The following is a 19768-nucleotide window of genomic DNA, read 5'->3' as shown; positions in this document are numbered from 1 at the left end:
AAGACCAGCATTCTGTCCTGGTCTTGATTTCCTTGGTTAGTTAAATACAGGGTGTGTGGATGTTTTGACACTGTGGTTCAAGAAGTGAGAAGAGTCAGTGTTGGCCATGGCAGTGCTATCTCAGCTTCAAAACAGCAGCAGAGCGGTTTGATGCACTGTGTGTCCCGCAACCATTCCTAACACAGGTGAATGGCATTGAATTCAACAGATAGAAATGACAATTGCATTGAATAATGGGGTGGATGAAACTGCTTTTTGCATAGGCATAGAATCACAGAATATCTCCAGCTGAAAGGCACCCCTAAGGATCATAGAACCCCACTCCTGTTCCTTGCAGGACAACCTAAAACTAAACCATGTGACTCAGAGCATCATCCAGATGTGCTTTGAGCTCTGATAGGCTCAGTGTGCAACCACTTCCCTGGGGAGCCTGCTCCAGAGACCAGTCACCCTCCCACTGGACTTCTTCTCTGTGTCCAATCTGAACTGAACCAGGTACAACATTTAGCCAGAGAGCATGAATCTAGATGTCAGATTTATGGGTTTTCAAGTTTCTTTGGACTGAAGGAAATCTGTGATCAATGCCTTTCATTTTCGAAGGCCTCTAAAAAATGGCTCTTACATGACAGATGCCAATCACTCTTCCCTTCTCTATCAGGTATTTCTTCTCTGCTGACAGCCTAGTGCTCACAATCCCCACTGCAGCCCTGGGCAGATGCCTGCTCAGATGTAGTTCTTACCTCTAGCCACAGGTTTTGGATTGCTCTCCATAGAGGTCCAACCATCCATGGTTTATACTGGAGTAACTAGGAAAAGAAATCGGCATCTGCCTTACATTTATTAGTTAAAAAAAAAAAAAAGATAAATATATTTTAAAAAAAGTTAAATACATTTTCCCAGTGGTTACCTTCTGTCAGACTCTCTGACAAAATATGCTAAGCTTCTATTCTTAATAACTTGCATATAATGTCCAGGAAATTAAACCTTTTACTAAACTTCTTTGGTAAGCAAACATCAGAGAAGGAGGAGAGCTGTTGAAATTGAGGAATAATAACTGCTCAAGATAATATGTTTATTAATTAGTCCTGAATGAATTTAGAATGAACATTAACAGAATTTTTTCAAACATCTCAAGAGGGTGAAGTTTGGAATAAACTCCAAGTGCACTAGTTGAGAAGAAAAACAAAACTTGAAGAGAGAATTTGGTAAATTTAAGAAAGTTCTTATGAGAATATGTAGAAGCTTTTACAGGGGTTGAAAAAAACCAGGCATACAATATGAAGTCATAGTGTTACCAAAAGGGCTAATCAGGAGACTGGCCACTGCTCATGTGTCTACACTATAATTTATTTCACGTTTAATGCAGTGGTTAGTGGCTTCTGCTGGTTATTAACAGAGGCTAGAAGGCTGCTGTCCAAGGTCAGTGCAAGAATTTCCTTGTTGCCAGACCCTTTGAGTTTGGGATATCTCTTCCTGAAAAACACATGGGATTCTGGTCTTTGGTCTTTTGTTGGTGATGCTAGGAAGGGCCTGTATGGAGTGCATGTGTCTCTGTGGAAAAGACACTGTGTCATCAGTCCCCCTGGGCAAAGCAGGAACAGAAGCCTGGCTAAGACCCAGGTCATCCTTCTGAGAAGTGCATTCCTTCAACACTGCAGCCCAAGCACTGTACTCAGCCTTTTCCCAGCTGAAGCCTGTGCTGAAAGCTTGCTAGCCAATGGGCTCTGCTCCTCATTCACAGTAACTGGAACAAAATGCAGCTATCCTCATCATTCACAGAGACACACAATCCTCAGAGACTGCATGCCTACCACAGCATGCTGTAAGTCATCGTGACACTGGCAGACACTACAGGGCTGTCTGTTGGGACAGCTAACTTTGAAGCATCAGCATACTGGAGATGAGAAGAACTTGCAGAAGTGTGTGCTAGGCAGGTATTTTTAGCTGCCTTTTCTTAAAATTACCCTGCTTTCCTAATACTGTTTTCTCATCACCATGGTGAACTAATTCTGCCATTATGTCTACTAATTATTCTTATCTTGATGAGCTATTCCTCATTGGATCTGACTTTTCAGAGAATGACATCTTGGTGCCTGGCCTCCTTTTCTAACAGCAGTCATGACTGACTGCTTAGGAAGACTTCCTAGATTCCTCTCAAGTTGTTTGATCTTGCTCCCCTTCACAAAGCATCTCTTCCATCTTCTGTGCTGGTTCTGTGACAGGAGGGAACATTATAATTTTCTTTCTTTCAAGTAATGTAAGCAAACAGCTGGGAATTGCATCTGGCCCCCATTATAATAGGTGTCTGTTTCAAGGAGGATTTGATGGTCCTCTCGTTTCACTTACGTATTTTTTTTATTTACCTGTGGTTTCTAAGATGGGATGGCTCTGGTGGATATTTCAGAGTGATTCCTCCTTTTATGCAGGAATGGGGCATCATTATCTCCAGTTGTTATGGTACTAGTGTTTAAGGACTTCCCAGGATAAATGAATGTCATGGTCATACTGAATTTACCCATGTTGTCCTCATAAGTCCTGTAAAAAATAATACCTGTATTCAACTTACTGGAACCCTTTTTTGCATTTCTTATGATGATTTGAACAGGGGCTTCCAAGAGTTGTCACTTTAATTAGAAAGGTAAAGGGTTAGAAATTTATTGCATCTATTGAATTCGGCTGTTTAGCCAGTTTTTCACTGGTATGAAGAGTGCAATGCTTCTGCCTTGCTTTTAAAACAAAAACCCCCAAAAGGTATGGATTTTCTTATGAAAGTTCTATTCCAGCCTCTAGACCGCAGTGACAGCAGCACATTTCTTTGTATCTCAGACAGTGTAGAGATGGAGGAAGGTGGCTTAGGCTCTGCAGTGTCAAACCAAAAGCAGTGGCTGTGTTGTGTGCCTCCCCTGCCTTTGTCAGGGCAGGTGGGGACCCTTCCCTTCAGAAATACTGAGTGAAGTACTGCTGCTCAATACTTCCACAGAAATATTTCAGGTTGGGAGTCTTTGCACCTAGGATTTTACTTTTGAAACCTAACTTCAGAGCAGTTTCTTGCATTTTCCCACAGGTCAGGGAAAGAGGGCATCTTCAGCCACTGGAAATTTGCTTTCTTTGAGTAGAAAAAGGTCTGAAATCTAACAAACTTTTTTTTCTTCTAATTTTTCTTTTTTTTTTTAACAGGAAACATGGATTTGTACTAGCTTGCCAAGGAGCTTATCAAAGCAAGGATTGAACTTTCTTATCTACTTCAGTGTCAGTTCAGGATTGTCCCAGAACCATTTGCTGTTTCTGATTATGTAGCTGTCCAGCATAGGTAGTTTGTCCATAACAGCAGCGGGTTAATATCCTTACTGCAATGGATGGCAGGAATCTGTCAGTGGGTAGAGATGTGAGATGGGGTGGACTGGCTCTGCTTCCCACCTATTTGGTTAAACCAGTACATCCTGATTTTAAATGCTGCTGTTCTTGAAGAAAAAGAACCTGACAAACCACTACAAGGTAACAGGTTAAAAAATGTTTTTGTGCATTATCATGTAGCACGCTCTATTGCACAAAGTGTGACTGTAATTTTGTCAATGATGGTTTACACCTTAATATACTTTATTGAAGCTGTTTTCTTAAACTGAGTCTGGAATCTGTATTAGAGGCTCTTTTTGTACCCTAAAATCTATTAGATGTTACATCTTAACGGTGATGTAAGAAGATTGACTCTCAATAATAATAATTTTCTCTCTATTTCAGGGAAAAGTTAGAATGTTTAATTTTACTTATGATAATCAGTATCATTTTATATAGATTTGGGAGATAAGGGAGGAGGTGTGACATGGAACTTCCTTAATTTGCCTTTGTTAACCTGTATCAGCTGTGAATTTGTTGGCCTTGATGCACAGTCAAAAGGCGAGATTTTTCCGTACTTGTATATTTATGTTAAAAAGATCAAATTTAAAATAGGCATGGTAATGATGGAAGATGAAAGAGGTATTTTGAGAAATCAGGTAGAATGAAGGAAGGCTTGTTACGTTCATTTATTCTCTGATTTTAGTGTTTGACTGAAAGCAAAGCTGGAGGACCAAATCTGAATATAAAAATAAAAGACATAAAAATGAGAACTGCCTGCTTTGTTAAATATTGCTAACTGGCATCTAGAAGTGATACTGGCATGTAAAAGTGATACATAGTGTTAAAGATATCACCACTTAATTGTCAGTTATATAAACCCAAAGCTAGAAAAATGTTATAAACACTCACTCTAATGTATATTCATTTGCACAGAAATAAAAGCTTTTTACACAGTGTCTGGCACATACTGAAAATTTAGTGTAACAGAATGGAAAGAATTTTACAAGTTAGTGTCTTTAAAATTAGGAGATCACAATACATTTCTGACATGGTATTCCAACTTGGACTCTTATTTTACAATTTAGTTAATTCTCAGTGCAGAAACTGTGGTCCCATGATAGATTAGAGAATCCTGCACCAAGCACTGCTTATCTTGGTCATTTTGCCTAAGGCTCTGAGCAAAATTTGTGTCTAGCTTTGACAGTAACAGCAATTACTTCTGTTTTAACAAGAAACATCTAATGCACGAAGGACCTAGTGCACAAGTCTTGTGAGGAGCAGCCAGGAAACTGAAATTGTTTAGCTTCAGGAAAAGGAGGCCTAGGAGGACCTTACCCCTCTCTACTTGAAGTTGCAAACTAGTGGGAGTCAGACTCTTCTCCCAGGTTACAAGCAATAAAACAAAAAGAAATGGCCTCAAGTTGTGCCAGGGAAAGTTTGGGTTGGATATGAGGAAAAATTTCTTCAGCAAAAGCATGGCCAGGCATTGGAACAAGCTGCCCAGGGAAGTGGTTGGGTCCCCACGCCTGGGAGTATTTAGAAGTCATGTAGATGTGGTGTTTAGGCACATGATTTGGTGCTGGCCTTGACAGTGCTGAGTTAATGGTTGGACTTGATGATGTCAGAGGTCTTTGTAACCTACGTGATTCTATCATACTGTGATATAAAGTAAGAGTTGAAACTGTCTGTTGACTACTATACTGGGAATTCTCCTAACATATCCAAGAACCACCCAAGAAAGTGTTACCTAGCTGTGTTTTCCTTTGATGGTCCCAGCATGAGAGATAAAGAGATAATCATGGTCCCTTACAGTCCTCTTTCTCTTTCACACCTGCCTGGCCTTAAATGTAAGTGGTAAAGCCAAGATACAGGAACTTTGCACCTTCTAGTTTCTGATGCACACATACTGTGCTCTGTTCTTTTTCATGTGTTATTTTTTCAAAAGTAAAAAAAAAAAAAAATTGGAGAAGTTATGTTTATTTTTTCCACTAAGTTCTTAAAGGGTGATTGTGGGTTTTAGCTTCTACGACAAAACACAAGTGTATTTTTGTACTTTTTTTTTTTAAGTCAGTTGGTGAAAGGAACTTTCAGTTCTCAGGAGGGATAAAGGTCTAGATAATGTTGATTTTTTTCCATCAAAAATAATTTTAGCTCATAAGCTATTCTTTCCTTATCTTGATGGAAAAAAAAAAAAGATAAAATTTCTAGATCAATAATGTTGAAAACAGCAGCAGTAATCATCCTGGATGCATGTTGTTTTCTGGTGCACTTTCATATCTGAGCATTTCCTTATGCTGTAAATATCAGCCTGACTTGCACTCAGGCTTCAACCTCACATCAAGCAACAGCAGAAAAAATAGGAACTGTTTAAATGCAACAAGGCTCGGAAAAAACCAATTTTTTAAAAGTGCCGGCATGTCAAAACATTGAAGGAAAATACTGAAGAGTACCAGTGTGCTTCCAGTTTGTCTCTTGCTGCATGTTTTTTCTATTGAATAATCACATCTTCCAGTGCCTAAAGCACTAAAGCAGTAGTTCTTTATATGTAATGTGTGCTTCAGGGTATTGAAGAAAAAAAAAAAAAAAAACAAGATTGAAATTATCTGGAGAAAACCAAATCACTTTATTTCAAAGACAAATTAGATTGATCTATCTTACCGTTCTCCATAGACTTTATAGGCATGTTACTTGTTGAAGTGGTATCAGGCATTTTATATATTGTAGCAATTTGCATACGTTCGTTAAGCTGTGCTTTGTAAAGCTCTCTGACAGGGGCATTTGATGAATCCTTCTGTGGACTGCATAGCTGCTTTATGTGGAGCAATCTGTTAAATCATGCCTTTGTCCTTCAGTTTGTCAGAATCAGTAAGCGAAGCAGATGTTAATAACTGTAGGAGAGTTTGGGGTTTTTTGGTGTTTGCAGAATATGGGATAATATGTGAAGGGCATAATGTGTTTGTAAAAGCGACAGCTGGTGTTATTAAAGACAGAAAGTCTGCTACAAGTGAAAACTTTCTCTGGCATCGTGTAGCAACTCCAGGAGGTTTTTTGGAACAGTCAGGTGGGTGGTCAATTCTAAAATAAACCCTGCTAATATTATGCACAGCAAATTGTGTGCATGTACTTAACACACAATTGTTCTTATCTTTGGTTGCAAACATTCTGTCACAGAACTATCTCAGCCATGCAGTAATTCATAACGTTTCTCTGTAAATGTCTTTAAGAAATTCTCAGGTCAACAATCCCCTGAAATGTGTCTGTGAGAAATATAATGTCCTGCATTATTGAATTAGTAGGGTTTTACACCTATTCAGTTTGAAGGATACCTTTATGACACAAGTTTTGTGGGAACTGACAGTTCAGTCCCTGGAATCTCTACCTGTTGTCAAGGTCACTCGGCTGAAGATGTTTCAGCTAGGGAACAGCCTACATTTAGGTGGTTAACCTGCTACATCTGATGGGTGCTAATTCCTGTCAAGGTGTGGTGAGATGAGTGCTTGTCAGTTGCAGAGGCCTTGCAAGTGAAGGAAATGGGCAGTCATAAATTGGGTAAGAAATGAAGGGGATAAATAAGAGAAAAAACATAGCTTATGGGGTGCCTCAGGAAAGGCCAGCAGAGGTGGAGGTGCTGATCTCCTTTCCCTGGGGACCAGTGACAGGACTCAAGGACATGGAGTTGCAGGGAAGTTCAGATTGGGCATTATGGAAAGGTGCTTCACTGGAGCAGGCTCCCCAAGGAAATAGTCATGGCACCAAGCTTGTCAGAATCAAAAGTGTGTCCGGACAATTCTCGTAATCATTTGGCCTAGTTTTAGGTAGTCCTGCAAGGAACAGAGAGCTAGACTCAGTGATTCTTGGGTGCTTCTACGGGTGCCTTCCAACTGGAGGTTTTCTGTGATTCTATGTGGAAAAAGCTGTTACAAGGCTAACATATGAAGAAGTAGAAAAAAGGAAGGACATTACTGTAGGAAGATAAAGGAGGACATTGCTATAGAAAATAAAGGGTAAACTTTGACCACCTTCTGATCTTGCAGATTTTTATTGATATTATCTAATAAGTAACTCCCACTCGTTTTAGAGGTAGTATTTTGCTGAGATTCACTTTAATGACATTCTCTTTGTGATTATGCATTATTGTGGAAATCTCTTTTGGGGAATTGAGTAGGAGGTGCAAAGGGTGGAGATGTAGTGATGTTACTTGTGCCTGTGTGATTGAATCTGAGCTTCTGAGCCTGGCTTGTCTGCAGCTGATATCAACAGCAGAAATGGCTACACAGTGGATAGCATAAATAATCCTAGAAGTTGTCATGTTTGTAGCGATTGACTGAAAATATGTAGAGAAGACCAGTGAGAGATTTCCGTTGTTCTTGCACATGGAAGTAGGCAACAGCTACAAATCAACAAACTGTTGCTTTTGTAAGAAGAATTGGCCAAATTTTTCATGCTTTTGCTGGATAAAATTTTTTACTACTTCTGTTCCTCAGAGTGAGTCTTATCTTTCTGTCTGATTATCTTGCAAAAAATGAGCAGTAAAATAATTATCCATGCTGATATTTATATTTCATCCCTCTGTTTGAAAATTACCAGCTCACAGAAGGGAGCAGAGGGGAGTCCAAGACTCCTTGGGTGGGCCGATCCTTTGGAGAAACAAATGTCTGCTCTTCAGCTGGGACACATAGGTGCTCCCAGCCAGGTGACCATTGATAGCAGGCATGGGCAATTCTGTAGCTGATTCTCTTTGCCTTCACTGGGGATAATGTGGTAGGTACCAGTAGGACAGCTGCTGTGGAAAGCTCAGGAAAAGTTCAGTGGAAAGAAAAGAGACAAGACTTTTTTATTACAGGCTCTTAATTATCTTTAAGAGCTGTGCCTGTGTGGCAAAACTGTGTGAAATGGTGTTTCTTGTTGCAGAATGCCAGGTTGCCAATAGTGCCACTGAAATACTCAATAAAGCATGTACTAATGATGGTGATTATGCAGAATAGAGATCAGACCAGGTGCATTTGGACACATGAACTTTCTTCTCTTTTTTTTTTTTTTTTTTTTTCTCCTTTGTGTCTTTCTTTAGTCTGCTGAGCCTATTTCTTTCTATTGCTGCATCATCTTCCTTTTTGCCTTGTTAAGCACATCAGACATAATAAATGCAGTATGCTCAGGGTCACTGTGTGAGAATCACCATGAAAATTTGCAGAGACTCTGGGACTAATTGTGATTATGTGTATTATAGGTGTTATATCTGTCCTTACAAGGATGTACATCCAGAATTTTACACCTGTAACAGAACTGCCATGTTCAGCATTTTTGGACGTTAAAGAAATAATGCATTTAAGGATACTCTTGGTTTTTCATGTGGTTTCCCTATTAATATCACTGTTTTGTTGCAAGCTAAAGGCAAAATACTGCTTACATGTACTAAAGGTTTCCTAAATCATTTATATTTTCTGATATGCCACTGGCAGTTTTTCATACTCAATATGCTGGTTTTGTTTTTTTTCATTGTAAATGATTGTAACAAAATTACTATTTGAAAATTTTGGATTATTTTGAGTTTTCTACTAATTTCCAACTCAAGTGTAGAAGTTGCTTAAGAATCTATACAATATTATATACCTTAAATGTAATGTGCTATAAATTACTATACCATCATTGTTGTCACTCACAACATTTCTCAGGTGATGCACAGCTTCGGAAGGACTGACTCATGGGCTCATTTCTAAGTAGTAATCTTGCACAATATATATATTTTTCATTTTATATGCTTAAGCTATATACTTTTAATGACTTTAAAAATATATAATCTTTTTTATCAGGTCTTGGATTCTGAATTTGAAGCAGTTCTTCAAGATTATATGCTTCTTGAAACTCAGAAAGTATCTGCAATAAATAGGTACGTGTAATGGATACATTCATGCTTTGTGCTGGATGGTTTGGACCATGTGAGTTTTGTTGACAGTTTACTGCTGAGCTTTAAACAGCTCTTGATAAATCTCAGTTGCTCTGAACAGAACAGTGTGATGGATCTTTGTAGGCTGAATTTTCAATAATGCGTGGTTATTGTAGGACAGAAATTTGGAAGGGTATGACATTCACAGTTGCTCAGAGATTAATGTTTAGCCAAACCCACAAACTTAACTTCAGAGGGAACAAACAGATGAGTCTTAACAAGCAAGTAAGTAGTTTTGAAGGTAAAATCAGTGAGGGGAAGTGGATCTTCTCTTGATCCCTCCCTACCTGAGGCTGTGCTTTGTCTGGCTTTACATCTGTCTTTCCTTTGGGGCTTTTTTGCAACTGTTGAAGGTAATAAAAGTATGAATATAACTAAATATGGTAAGGAAATGACCGTAAAAGTTGAAAACTTCAGTACATTGAAGTTCCTGGAAATTTTCTTCTTAGGTGTTTCAGTGATGCTCACATCTTACTTCAATAATTTACAGAAAATATTCAGGCAATTTCAGAAATACATTCTTGCATATAACAAAGCAATTTTCAGGTGATTTATTTTTTAAAAGTCAGGTCACAGGTTATGGTTCTTGAAGCTCTGCTGAACTCCTAGCAATGGAGAAAGTTAAATGAGAGAAGATTTAGAAGTTCTTATTCTTTCCAAAGAGTTCATAGATCTAGGTAATTTTTTTTGAGATTCAGTTCAGTTTGAAGGAGTGAAAGGTTTCTTGAATACTGGATGTAACAGCTGGACTTACCTTGATCTGTGTGAGAAATTTTCAAGGGATTTAAAAATGGGGAGAGGTTAAATACTTACGCATGAAATTCACAAAAATGAATTTTTGCACTAAGTTGCTTATTCTATAAGAATTTGAACGCAACATATCTTCATAGTGTGCTTCACCTGTAGGTTCTAAGATATTTAGCAAAAGCTGGAGAAGAACTGTTGTCTCCAATTTATGTATGGGGTCAGGTACCTGCTGGATCACCTAATGTCCTACTGCTAGGGCTCCTGGATGTTCAGACCTGTGTCCAGACCTGTCAGAGGATCCCATGAGATGTCTCATCATTCTTTCAGAGTGTGTGCAAAAGATCAATGTTTCCAATGTTTATATTTTCCTAATATTTCTCATATCTATTGATGTGCCCTTACCTTCTCCCTTTTGTGATACATTTCTTCACTCTAATCTCTTCTGCTTTGTTTTCTTATTTTGCTTTCCTATATTTCTGCTCTTCTTAATTCATTTGCAGTCTCTGAAGATTAGCTGCAGTGAGACCTTACACAAGAAGGAGTTTCAGGAAAAAAAATTGTAATGGAATGAGCTTCCCTTTTACTGCCTCTCTTGAGAGGCTGCTGTAAAAGGCAACTTGCTGTCATTCCTGTAAATTTCCTTTTGCAGCCAGCTCTGCTGGGTGTCCCCTTTGTGCCCTGTGAACATCTGTGTTGCAGCTTACGTCTGAACCCAACTGGAGAATAAATGTGTGAACCTGCTTCTTATTTTGAGCAGGAAGCTGCTGCTATTAGTAAGGCACTTGGCCCTGGTTCACCTGCAACTTCTTAATCCCCAGCTGGGAGCAAACCAGCCGTCTGGATTGTCCCCTCCTGCCAGCCATGCCCTTGTCCCTGGGGTAGCAAGTTTACCTGCTTTCCTCCAGACACTGCCCAGTGCCTGTCATTTTGCAGCATTCATTTTCTCCCTGAATGTTCCCCAAGCTGTCATGCAGAAGGGAAGAAAGTAAGCTATGTCACCGAAGTCCTGCAGTGCTTATCCTTTCTGCTGCTCCTGAAAACTTCTCCTGGCATGCACACAGTCATGCAGGCACCACCCTTCTGCATAAGCAAGAAATCCTTAATCCTTGAAGTATTCAGGCTCCAGGGATGCTGGAACAGAAGAGAAAGTTTCATTTGCTAGGCTGTGCATAGGGGTTCCAGGAAAAGTCGACAATGTTTCTGTGTCAGTTTTGGAGACAGCACAAGACAGCTCACTGAGCATAAATTAGGAACTTTAACCTCAAACAGACTTGCTTTAGCAAACTCTTTTACTTTAAAAGAGAAAAAAATAAAGAGTTAAGAAAGGGAAGCAGCAGTGTTAGCCAGTTTGTAAAAGTGCTATCCCACTTGGGCGTGCTCAGGAGTTCTTGAAGTGTATAGGTGGTGAACTGCAGTCTCTGTGGCATATGCGTGTCTCCAAGAGAAAAAGGAAATCTGTTGTGTCAAGTTGGCTTCAGCCTATGCTCGAAGGGCTGCTGTGACAAACCTGGAAGGTGCAGGAACTTTTGTGAAAGATCAGGTGTGATAGCAGAGAGTGACTGTAACACTTTGGGGGGGAGGAAGCTGGAGTATTTGAGGTCAGGCTAAGTCAGCAGCCATAGCAGGCAAGGTAACGCAGCTGATTTAGCAAGGGCATGCACCAATTCAACAGCTTCCCTCAGATATTTGGGTTGGAACAACTCAAAATTAGCAAATTCCTAGCTGTTGTTACTGAAAAGGCTACCGGACAACTTTGTTTTCCTTGTCAGTAAATGAGCTCCCTTGCGGTAGAAGGTTGTGTGAGTTTCAGAGCTTTTCAAGCCAGGTTAGAAAAAGTTGGCCCCTTTCCTTCCAAAAGATCAAGGCAGTCCCAATGCACCCCAGACATCTCTGGGTGTGTAAATCCTCTGCAGGCAGTGGTCTCCCCTGCTCATTTTGTGAATGCATTTATTACGGAGGGAGGGGCTGGTCTGGTTGATTGTACAGCTGTAAGTGCTGAACAGCAAAACTTTCTAAACAAAAGAATCTGGTCCTCTTTAAAGGTCGGTGGACTGATACCTGCCTTCCATCTGTGGCAGCCTGTGTCAAACAGCAAAAGAACTGTGAAGTTTGTGTTCTGAAACCTCAGAGGAATAACTGGCACACTCCAATGTTTCTTTTTTTTAAAAAAAAAAACTTCACACAAACCTGAAACATTAAACACATAAAGTAATGTTAAATGTGACAAGCAGGCAGAACCTGGGAAGTTCAGCTGGAAGGGCTGTGCATGGAACAGGGCATGGAGCCCCTCAGCACTGCTGTATGGGCACTGCTGTCGAGTGACAGCAGGCAGCAGTCACCCATTATGGAGGCAGTCCTTTTGCTGTCCCCTTCTGTAGAGGACGGGGGGGTGGCTGGTAGGCATGTCTTGAAGGCATGTTTGGCTCACAAGACCCTTCCAGAGTGACTTAGACTGTATTGACATGTGACACCTGAAAGGGGGACACTGAATTCATATTCGATACCAACTAAGCAAATTAGTCTTCTTTAAAGAAAAAGAAAGCACTCTGATCAAACAAAGAACTTTCAGATACCAACTGTCAGGAAATAATCTGAATTCTGCATTGAGCTTTCTTAAAAACACCTCTTTGGGAATTTTACCTCTTTGGGAAAACTTTCAAACTGACTTTTTGCTTAGTAGTGTTACCAGGAAAAAATAAAATGTGGATCTTCTATTCTGTAACCAGTAGGGAAGCAGTACTTCTCCCTTATCTGATCATGATTTGATAGAAAAGTTTCTCTGGACACATTGCTGGCTTATGTTCAGCTGGCTATCAACCAGCACCCCCAGGTCCTTTTACACCAGGCAGTTTTCCAAACCATTTTTCCCGAAGCCTGTACCATGGCGTTGTTGTAACACAAGAGCAGGACCCAGGACTTGGCCTTTTTGAACCTCATACAATTGCTCTTGGCCCATCAATCCAGCCTGTCCAGATCCCTCTGCAGAGCCTTCCTGCCCTCCAGCAGATCACCATTCCCACTCAACTTAGTGTCCTCTGCAAGGAGACTGAAGGTGCACTTGATCCCCTTATCCAAACCATTGAAAATCATATTAAGCAGAACTGCTTAATCAATTAGACTCAGATATTTGGTCTGTTCTTGTTCTTGAGACTGCATCCAAAAAGGACTGTTTTCATTGAGCTTGAATCAGTCTCATGGAGCAGCTGGGAAATAAAGCAGGACTGTGCATCAGCCATTATGAACTGGGCAGTAGCAATTTGCTTTGGTTAGGAAAAAGTGTCAGCTTTTAGCAGTTCCCTGTTAATTTTTAATTTGCTTCCCCATCTAGGCGTGCTGTGTTTTTTAGTAATATGCACCTCTGCTGTGTTGTCCCTTTTATCAATCAAAGTTACTTTGCTTTTCTGACTTGGCATGGTGTTGCAGCTATTTGTCTCCTTTGGCAGTGCTAGGAAAATACGTGTTTATGGTAGGTGATTACAAGGACACCACTTTGGTACTTGGGAGCCTGATTGTCTTAACTCACTGGAACGGTCGTGGCCAAGTCCTGCTGCTGAACATGCTGTATGCTACCCAGTAACACATGGTGTTCATAACTGAGAATGTCAATAATGGGTGACACAACTGTCTTAAGACTTAAGAAATAAAGCACTAATAAGGAGCTTTGAAATAGTCTTGTTTGAGATGGGCTGCTGTTTGTAACACCATTCATTCTGAACAGGAGTTTAATTCCAAGTGTGAGAAAGTGAAGGAAAATGAAGGCACTTCTTCTGCTTAAATGGATTAATGAATTTTTGTACGGAAGAAAGCAGCAGTCTCCTATGTGATGTGTTTTGTCCATGTTACATTGCTTACCTAGCTGGCTGTCAGCTGCATGGATCATTTCAGTAGAACTCCCAAACATCCACTGCAGTCACTGCCTCTCACTGCATCCTGTGCATGCATAGGGCATAGATGTTAAATGTCCAAGTGGGATTTTTAGCTTCAACACTCAAGAAGTGAAGAAAATGCATAAAATCTGCTGTTGGATCTGTTATGTTTTTGCTTGAGGAAAATGTTTCCAAATTGGAGAGGCAGGTGCACACTTGTGTGGCACTTTTTATGTAGATAGTAATGAAGCCTCCTGTGCATCCCAATGTGTATCCCTATTCATTGTGCAAGGGTTGGATCTTGAATCCTACCCACACAGAAAGTGTGTGGTAGCCAAATGTAGCTACATGTGAACAAAGTTTCCTTATTTTGTCAAGATAAAATAGCCAGCATAGAGTATCATAAATTGATCCCTGGAGGACAGACCTAGAATATAAACTGTAGTACTTTGAATATATGTGTGTTATAACCATATTGAATGCTGTGCAGCAATTTGTATTGTATTACAGCTGACAAAGTATTTTATCTCCTAATAACTAACTGGTGTAAATAATGTTGATATTTCCCCCATATTTATAATTACATTAATTGCTTTGTGTATTAATAACAGTTAAGTGTCAGAGCCCAAGCTGTAGCTGCCAGTAATCCACCAGCCACTTCTTTGCATATTCAAACTACAAAATTGATGAGTAATTGCCCTTTTTGCTAGTGCATGTCACAGCTCAAATTTTACACAGAAAAGCCCACTGTTACCTAAATATTGTCATGTTAAATATCTAATCTAGTGCTAATAGAATGTCTTTCAGAAATGAAGAGAAACCCTCTAAGAGATCAGAAGATATCTAATTAATTAAAAAAAGTAAATGAAATATATCACTTTAGCTAGGAATTGTGATTTCCAAATGAAGCTAAGTTTTGAAAAAAGATGTTTTCTGCTGTTGAAAGTAGCATTTTTCAGAGCCAAAGCTGGAACATCCATATGCAGTGCAATGTTTTTGTTTTGTAATGTGAGATAATTGGTCTAACAGAGTGTCACAAAGAAGCATTTGAGGATTGACTAAATTTTTCACACAGAAGCTATTTTTTGTGAATGTTTCCAGAGAAATAATTGTTCTGCTTTGCTATCTTGCGGACTTTAGCATTTTTATTCTTAGAGACAGAGTAGATACAGATTTCAGCATAAATCTTGCTAAAACTTCAGTTGAAGAAATTAACTTCTTCAGCTTCTGGGGAGTTCTTTTTTCTATTTGTTTTCTTTTTTGTTGTTTTTTAACTTTTGTTTTCTTTGTAGTTATGGTGCTTTATTTGCGTTGAAATCCTTGTTGGAGGCCAGCATTTAATACAGTTGATGGTTTTGAAATTTTGCAAACCATTAGCATTTGTGAGGGCAACAGAGTGAAGAGTCAGTTCCAACTTAATATTGCAGATGTACACTGAATTATCCAGGGAAGAGCAAAGGTTGATTAAATTCACAAAGTAAGGTGATTCATAGTTTTCTAAATATGTCACTCAGCCTAAAATTAACTCAATTATTTACCAGTCACACACATGCTAATGAATCCTGACAATCTCAATTGACCTGCTGTGATGAACTTTGCTGTCACCTAATAATATTTCCTCTGTATTTTCACTGAAAAGAGTGATTGTAGCATTTATCACATGCAAAGCAAAATGCGTGAGGATTATATTATTTTTTAATACTTGCAATTCCAGGGCACTAGTAAACTAATTATGTTTAATTAGATGCTCTTATTTTTTGTGGAAGTGTTTCTTAAAGTTTAATCCCGCAGAGATTTTACATGTGATAGTGATGAAAGTGGTTGCTTCTAAGGCAGCATCAATGATACAATTTGAGAAATAAAGTTGAGTTTATCTTTTAATGCAAAATGTGACAAAATTACAGAACTTTAAGACTAATAGGGTAAATAAGGTTTACTATTATTTCTAAAATTAGATTCACCTTGGAATGACATTTTTAGCTGTGGTGCCAGTAGCTATAAGAAATTTGTAAGTTAGCCAAAATAATACATGAGTTTATCTACTTTCCCACTAAACACAGAAGTATGCAATTTAAATAAAAATGTGGCTATTCTGGATTTGAGTTATGGGTGAATCTCCAAAAGGCTGCCCTGGATTATGAAATGGTATCTCTCTTTCCCTTTCCAAGGTTTTTGCCTCAAAGCTTTACAGAATCCTGGATGAAAATCAACATTGATCCATAAAATAGACATGACTGTAGTATCCGCATGGGTAGGGCACAGCAGCTGAAAAGATTTCTGGCCTGCGGTTATTTCTGTCAGGAAAATGGAGATAGATGAATATATAGATATATAATAGTTAAAGCTGCTGGGCAGTGGTAGCCTGTTTGCAGACAGCTGCATGCTCAGCCACTTTTGCTAGAATGGTTAAGTGGCTAATTAAGTGGACAAGTCAGGTCTCAGCATACCCTCAGGGAGAAGACTGCTGTGTCTCAGCCTCCTGTGAAAGTTTTGGGAGAGATGGTTTTGGAGCTGCAGCAATCTCATTGTGAGTTGTGGTGCTGGCTGTGAGGTGATGCTGCTAAGAACCCATTTTACAGGATTTTGCTCAGTGGCTGCCAACCACAAAGAAACATAAAAAGTTAAGAAAAACCCTGAAAATGTCTGAAAACTGAAACTAATGCATTCATATTTAATTGAATTTATTTCTGAGTAGTTCCAAATTGTTAATGAATTTATTTAAAAAGCTGATGTTTTAGGATTTTTAAAAAAATACTTTCCATAATTTTCATACTTGATTCATTCAGTGACATCAGCTATGGTGACCAAACAGTTGTTTCCTTGGTGACAAATTGCAGTGTTACAAGCATGCTTGTATGAATCAGGTAAGAAAAACAGATCAGCTATAAATGGAGAAAATCTGCTTGCAAAAATAAACAAGAAATATTTGCTGAAAGTTTTCTGGAGAATGGCTTGGAAATCTAATCATTATTTTAACATAGGTGAGTTTTCAGTTCATCCAAAAATTCCAGTATGGCTGGTTTTATAGTGAAGCACAAAGGGAATTGTCCACACCTGGTGACAGCAGCCACATGGAGAATGCTTAAAGCAGATAAGTAACTTCATAAGAAGTGTGAATTAATTTAACTGCAATAAAAAAATATATAGCTTCTTGCTCATCCTCTAAAATATGACAGCCAGCATCACAGCTCATTGTGATTAAGGTCTGTCTCTCTAATAAATTGCATCTTCAAAGGATCTGGAATGCTTCTGTTATGTTATTGATACAGTTCTGATTCCACAGGGGTGTAAGCCAGGAGCTCAACCAGTGAAGATGATGGAGCTGCATCAGGCTTCTGTAAATACAGGGAAAGGTGACTTGTGGTCTCTATATGTAAAAGGGAATCTGTGTCCAAATTTAGGATGTCCCAAATTATATGTTATATAGTATACAGTATTGTCATGGATTAAAATATATTTTGAAGTACATGGTAGTAATGCCAAAAAGACCCTGGATACATCCAGTGACAATATGAATTAATTCCATTCCCGTCATGACAACTCTCAGTGGGAATATTGTGCCTTGGCTGGGCTCAGACGTTATTTCCAATAAGTATGGAAATAATGGCTCACTGTGCTGTAAAGTGCTAGGAGATCTCCAGGGAAATCTCATCAGATTATGTGATGGGTTTGAAATTAATTTGTGTCCCAACTGTATTTGCACAATGTACAGTTGTCTCTCTGATGACTTACGGAAAGGTAAATGCAACCATCCTAAATCAGTGCAGGGACTTGCTGCAGTATGCTCTCTACTTAGAGTACAGGTATTTTTCTGAGTTGTACAGAAAGTATAGGAAACTCAGAAAATGGTTATATACCTTTCTTACACTGCAGACTTATTGTTGTCTTGTTTGTCACCTCATTGTGCCACATTATAATCTTTCTTGTATTTCTCCTTGCCTCCAGTTCAGTAGGCATGAATTTTCTCATTGTCCTTTTGAAAATCTGAAAGGGAAAACACTGTTGAGAAACTTTCTTCTGGTGTGGGTATGACCCAGCTATAGAGTCATCCATTGATTTATACATACATATGTCATTCCTAGATTGCTCTTTGGTGAAGGCTTCTTTATGGCACTGTTCTGGCCTCTTTACGGGTTGGTTTGGGATTGTGCCAGGCTTTGCCTGGTCAGGTGTGCAGAACTGTGTCATGTTAGGCCAACGGAGCAAGGGATTACCATTCATGGAAGAATGTACATAGCTTCACCATATTTATAAGTAGTGAATGGCTTTGTCTAAGTATATGACAAATTTGCAAGCCCATCAGTTGAGTTTCTTGAATTGAGCCTCTTCTGGGAGCCATAAGCTAAAAGCTCGAATATGAATCCTTGTAAGATTTGAAGTGTGCAGAAAATATTTTCTCTAGTCAAAAAGTCTTTAAAGGACTAGGAGAGGAATGTTCTTCTTCAGAGATCTGCTTCTACCCTCAAGTCTGAATACCACAGCTGAGTGTTTTTGGAGGCCCAGGGCAAAAGGGAAGCTAGCAACACATGCGATGTGCAAGGGCTGTGAGCCTGGACCAGATCTTTGCTTTTTTAAAAACTACATGGCTTTTGACATTGTTTTTGAGAACATGGAAATAAAATGGACAAGATATTGTGCATACTGCAGCTTCTCTCTCCTCTGACTGATTTCTTTGTATCTGGCTTCCACATTTAGCTTCAAGTCCCTCCCTCTCTCCTTCCCTCTCTGCTTCCCTCCCCCTCTCCTCCCTCCCTCCCTCCCTCCCTCCCTCCCTTTCTCTCTCCCTCCCTCCCTCTCATTGTAAAAAGGTATTTTCTTCTCCAAAAGGTATTTTCTTTGTTCATTTGTAGATTCTTTGGTTTCCTTAAAGATTCAGTGACACAGAGAAGAGCCTCTAGGATCCTTTCTGTTAACTATTCTTCTTTGACTGTCTACAGACAGTCTTCTAGTTCTTTTTTACTTATTTACTTGCATTCACTCTTAAGAGAACTTGATTCTCCTTTTCTTTCCAATAGCCATCAGCTGTGGCAGGCAAGGCGTTGATCAGGCAGTCTTCCTGGGTTATGTTGATGGGAACATTTGGTACAATGGTTTTGGTTTGCTATAAACTCTAATTTTACATAGAGCTTCTTTCCCCCCCTCCATGTTGATAGGATCAGTGCATCAGCAGTCACATCCAGCACTGGAGTCTCAACGCAATAGATACCTGGCTGCCTTTCATTAATCATATAGAACAATAGAAAAATCAGAGTAATAATTTATGTCCTCTACTGCTAATTCTTTCAGATTCTAATTGTCTTTATCACTTGTAAAACACATCTGATTACATAGTAGAATCTCTTCCATTTTACCTGATAGGTACAAACACATCCTCCTTTATTTCTACTTCTTATTATTCACAGTAGGTAAACTTTCTATGTAATTAGGAATTATATTTTTTCCTCATAAGCATTTGGGGAGGAGAAGGGATTGTATAGTTCTTTACTCTTCTTTAATTTGCTGAGACAAAATAGTTGGGATAGGACATGCACCATCTGAAGAGTGGTTCACTAAATTCCATCAATCAGTCACTGAGATGACCAAAAGTGAACCAGATTGCTGATATGCCTGCTGCTGACAGCACAAACACAAGAAAGTTACGTTGCAGAAAGAGGATCTGTGGCATCATTATTACTGGTACTAATGAACAAGATGGAAAGAAATCAGGGTGTTTCAATGTTGGGTTTGTAAGTGGCAATCTAGAGAAGAACAGTTGTTATTATCTATCAGCTAAACTGGTTCTCAATTGAATTGTTTGGGGCTTCTTTATCTTTATATGCTAAGAATTAATAATTTGATTACGTTTCTTAGTGGTTTCTGTAGCATTGAAAATATG

At 39.1% G+C, this 19768-nt stretch overlaps 1 protein-coding gene across 14 annotated transcripts in view; it reads left to right on the top strand.

Moving 5' to 3' along the window:
* ENOX1 (ecto-NOX disulfide-thiol exchanger 1) overlaps positions 1 to 19768 on the top strand; it is a 355527-nt gene that overhangs the window by 63678 nt on the left and 272081 nt on the right. For 13 of the 14 annotated variants that reach the window (XM_085577203.1, XM_077781387.2, XM_085577161.1 and 10 more), the window contains one exon: positions 9147 to 9223. The exons of the other annotated variant lie outside the window; for it this stretch is intronic. The gene's annotated coding sequence lies outside the window, so the exon portion shown is untranslated. The remainder of the gene's footprint in view (positions 1 to 9146; positions 9224 to 19768) is intronic. 14 annotated transcript variants of the gene reach the window in all.

Source organism: Lonchura striata, chromosome 1, assembly GCF_050655825.1.
Source record: "Lonchura striata isolate lonStrDom1 chromosome 1, ASM5065582v1, whole genome shotgun sequence".
Taxonomy (NCBI): Eukaryota; Metazoa; Chordata; class Aves; order Passeriformes; family Estrildidae; genus Lonchura; species Lonchura striata.
This window is presented reverse-complemented; position numbering and strand designations above follow the sequence as displayed.